The sequence below is a fragment of the Triticum urartu genome, unplaced genomic scaffold (genome assembly GCF_003073215.2).
Source record: "Triticum urartu cultivar G1812 unplaced genomic scaffold, Tu2.1 TuUngrouped_contig_6908, whole genome shotgun sequence".
Taxonomy (NCBI): domain Eukaryota; kingdom Viridiplantae; phylum Streptophyta; class Magnoliopsida; order Poales; family Poaceae; genus Triticum; species Triticum urartu.
Window position 1 is genome coordinate 10001 of NW_024117708.1, and position 4834 is coordinate 14834.

At 42.2% G+C, this 4834-nt stretch overlaps 1 pseudogene; it reads right to left on the bottom strand.

The window, feature by feature from the left end:
• Positions 1–478: 478 nt before the first annotated feature.
• On the bottom strand, positions 479–4828 carry LOC125531247 (annotated as a pseudogene).
• Between the last annotated feature and the right edge of the window lie 6 nt (positions 4829–4834).

Sequence of the window (4834 nt, forward strand, 5' to 3'; positions counted from 1 at the left end):
GTTATACAAGCCAGATAAGCAATGATGTTGCAGTTCCTGCTACAGCTTCAGATATATGCAGTGTTTCAGCTAGGAACGATCTGCGCCTTCCATGGAGCATCGATCAGCGAGAACAAGGAGAACCTATTCTTCCTCAGTCAATCTTGAAACAAACCGAAGCTAGAGTAGGAAAAAAAAATGCAATGATATAAATGTAGGTGCCTAGGAGTGGAAAATACAAGTAGAGTAGCTTTTTTTTCAAACATACAAAAATAATGGGGACAAAATCTTGCAACAAATCGATGCTAGTAGTTAGAAGCGCTTTCTGATTACTGAACTCCTCTGAACTCGCAATTATACTGACAATTTTAAGTGGTTCTTCACAATGCATACCAAAGTACCTAACCTTACTGCAGAACAGTACCTAGTGCTGAGTATAAGCGGCAATCAACAACTTCAGATATATAGTTGTACTGTTATACATAGTACTCCATGTATGTACAAGTCAAAATAGTTGTACTGTTATTATACATAATCATAGAGAGACTGACGGATCTGCATCCGAGGAAAAAAATACAGAGACTGGCAGATAGGCATATACCCCAAATCGAGTTAATAAGTAACCTCTTTTGGGCATGGCACCCAAAGGAAATACTGACAGAGTTTTGACCCCATAAACACTAACTCTGCCAAGATAGAATGCCCCCGTGCCAGCTGAAAAAGAAATAGCACAATGATAATAACAGCTCATAGGTAAACAAAAGCGCAAAATTACAAGTTCTATTTAGTCAAACAGGATCTCTTTCTGGGATGATAGACAGCAGTGTGCATGGTCCTGAGAGATGCAGGGATGTTGAAGAGCTGAACCAAGTTTTCACAATACCATATCGTCAGAGACTCTAGACGTGGCAGGAGCTGGCTGGTTTCTGATTATGTTGATGGCTGTGCATATCCAATCAGATTATTGCAGTCCTGAATCAAAAGCCTCCTCAACGATACCAATCCTTCGAACAATGTTTCTGGCCAATAGACGAGCGCATGGCACCTCACAATTGACAAATCTTGAAGGTGTAAAAAGCATGCACACAACTCTGTTACACTTACAACTAACTTAAATTGTCTTAACTCCAAAACTGCCAGAGGAAAATCATATAGTGATGGGGCATGTATTTTTTTCCTCAAAATATATCTGAGGGGTACGGTCAGTGTCACCAACCTTTGCAGACAGCATCTCTTCCAATTCTTTGGGAACAGTAGTTCAACCTTTGCAGACATATTTCCATGTCTTCGGCTTCAGCAGCATAGGCTTATCTACACAGATTAGTCACGTAAAACTTACACTTAGAAGAACATCATTAAAGAAAGAAATGATGGATTTAGGTTAAAGGGATATTTATCTTTCTCTAGTTTTCTGACTAGTTAAGCTATTCTCATTTCTAACTAGCACATTTAACACTCGCTAGTAAGTAGTAATAGAGAAGGTAATTGCTGCGTGCTTACTTCCATAATAATGTGCATCTATCCTTTCCACCTGGAGGCTGCCCAGCCGTTGCTGCAGACTTGCAGGGAGCGTTTTTATACCATGGCAGTCTTTAATGGTAAGACGTTGGAGATATGAGTATGCTTGCGGAACATCTGGCAGCGATGACAGGGAATTGCAGTACACAAGCTTGAGGTACTCCAAGGATTGGACAACGGGAGAGCAGGATTCCAGAGATGTCAGCCCACCACAGTGACAAATGCTTATTCTCTTGAGGGATGGGGGAAAATAGAGGACCCCTGTTAAGCCATCACAAAGGTATAATGATAATGCTTCTATACTGGATGACCCTTGATGAATCAATGATACTGACTGTCCTTGCTGCAGCTTCCTGCCGGATGTGGACTCAAGCTTGCTGCAATTATAAATATCCATTGTCCTGAGAGATGCAGGGACGTTGAAGAGCTCAACCAACTTTTCACAACTACCTATCGCCAGAGACTCTAGATGTGGCAGGAGCTGACTGGTTTCTGATGATGTTGATGGGTCAGCAGAAGCTTGTGCATATCCAGTCAAATTATCGCATTCCTGAATCCTAAGCCTCCTCAAGGATACCAATCCTTGGAACTCTTTTTCTGGCCAGTGGACGAGTGCAGCGCAGCTAGAAATCCACAAATCTTGAAGGTGTGCAAAACATGCACAAAGCTCTGCTACACCTGACTTCAAGTTTCTTAACACTAACACTGCCAATGGAAAGAAATCATGATCATTCCCATTTTTCTTTCTGTTCACCACTTCCCTCAAACCAATCTCAGCCGCCGCCAATGTTGTTTCTGTATTTTCTTCAAGGCTATGCAGTTCCAGATTTTCCAGTGAAGCCATATGTCTAGCTACCCATAAGAACAACTCTCCCTCACGTCCTTCCACGTTTAATTCACCGAGCTTTGGGGAAAAAACTGTAGTTTTCAATTCTGGGCATCCCACAATACAAACATTCTGTAGGTTAGGGAAGGTCGGATGTCCTGGAAATGCTTTCAACTTTATACAGCCAATAATACACAACTTCTCAAGCAGAGGAAACATTCTCTTCTCTTGCATCCCATCATTATCTATTTCCCACCATCTCTCCAAACAAGGCATACTTACTAGCTTAAGTTTCTTCAGATTTGGAAATGTAAACGATCTATCACACCTACCGCTGAACAACCATACTAGTTTTCTACAGCTGAAAAGATTGATTTCAACAAAGTTTTGCAACATAGTCATCCATGTCGGGAAGGTGGTGGCTCCATATGAGTGTATCCTTATGGCATCTAGTCCATCATGAGGTTTGAGATTCTCGAGCACTCTTGTGTCCTCTTCATTATCCCGCCAGCTAGTCCATGTTAATGTCAGTTTTCTTAGCTCCTTATTCACGAGGTTTGCTGCTTTTGCATCCACTTCTGTCACGTTTGCCAGATTACGCAGCTCTAGTTGACCACCAAGGTTTAAATTTCCAAGCTCTCCCACATTACTGCAACTAGAGCCACTACCTACTACAAAGCATGTAAGTGTTTGTAGGGATGTGAGCATTCTGAGGTCTCTTGGCATGCTCTTCAGCTCTGGACAACCATGAGTGTAAAGGTGACGCAGGGCAGTCATATACTTCATTTGCCTCGGAAGTTCACAAAGAGATGTGCAACCAGAGAGGTTGAGTGTCTGAAGGTTGTATAGAATGCTGATATCTTCAGGAAGTGCTTCGATATGACTTCTTGAGAGATCTAGGTACCTCAGGTGATGTAGATGTTTTGGTTTCAGCGGAAATGATCTTCTATGTGAACAGAGTTGTAATGCTTGCAAAGAGGTGTATTTTGATAGATGTTGCAGTGAACTACTCATATAGCTATCACACAAAAGTGTTTGGATGGCTGGAAAGCTGTTCTCCAGAGAACAATTCAATTTTTTTCCTGGGTCCTTGCATGACAAAAATAAATGCCGAGCTGTGTTTGGAAGCCACTCACTCTGACTTGGTTCCTCAGTTGCGACAACAGATTCAATCTTGCCTGGTTCCTCGGTTGCCAAGGCACATTCCTTTTCCATTACCGAAACTGCAACATCATGCATAAGATCATGGATTTTACATGATGTTCTAGAGTAACACAACACGAAGTCCTGACTACTTGTGGCATGAACTTTTTTTGTTGTTGAGGGTTTCGTGGCTTGGCCTAGTTCCACATCCTGAAAGAATGACCTTGATGCTAGCTCATCGAAAATCAGTTTGCCAATGGTTTCAAGATGAGCTTGCTTTTCCTGGATGAATCCATGTGCAATCCATAGTTGGATCAACTTGTTCATATCAATCTCGTAATCTTTGGGAAATATAGCACAAAAAACAAAGCATTGCTTCATTTATGATGGCAAGTCATTGTAACTGAGCTTGAGTATTGGTAAAATTCCAGTCTCCTCGGTGCAAATGCTGCTTGTGGTTGATATAGCTTTCCATTCTTCCTCACTGGTTTTGTTACGTAGTACAGAGCCAAGTGCTGTTGCAGCTAAAGGAGAACCAACACATCTCTTCACAATCTCATCAACCATATTTACCAACTTGTCAGGCCTTTCCTCTTCCCTGTGTAAATAGCTAAATGCTCTTGTCTCAATGATTTCCTTTATGAATTGATCTCCCAAAGGTTGGAGATTATAGGCTTCAATATCACGACCCTTTTTTTAGCCACTCCTTTATCACGAGTTGTTGTTAAAACCACACTACCCCTGCCACCATGTTGAAGGCATGCCTTGAGCTCATCCCAAATATGAACTTGTCGTTCCCAGACATCATCCAATACAAGGAGGTACCTTTGCCCGCTCACAACATTCTGAAGGGTATCAAGTGGTATCTTCTCAGAAACTGCTTCTGTACCATCATTCTTCTGCCTGGGAGTTGCTTCTGTACCATCATCCTTCTTCCTAAGAGCTGCTTCAACTATACTTTTAGCCAGAGAATGCACATCAAAGCATTCAGAGACACACCCCCATATAAACAAACCAAAATGCTCTTGAATTGTAGGTTCCTTGTAAACAAGTTGTGCTAGCGTGGTCTTGCCGAGACCCCCCATTCCAACGATGGGAACAACTGTGAGATCTTCATTATTAGCTTGCCCAACTAGTCTACTAACAATTGCACCCTTATCATTGGCTCTGGATTTGCTGATGATTTCCTTGATTTCCTTTGGATCAATGATAGCAGGACCTGTCCGCCGTAACTGACTGGATACCGGCGGGGGGGTCTGATACTTAAAGCCAAAGGCATTCATTTCGGACACAAGGACCTCAATGGCCTGCACAATCTTGCGGAGCTTTCTTCCCATTCTATTACGGAATATGAAACGGTTGTGTGTG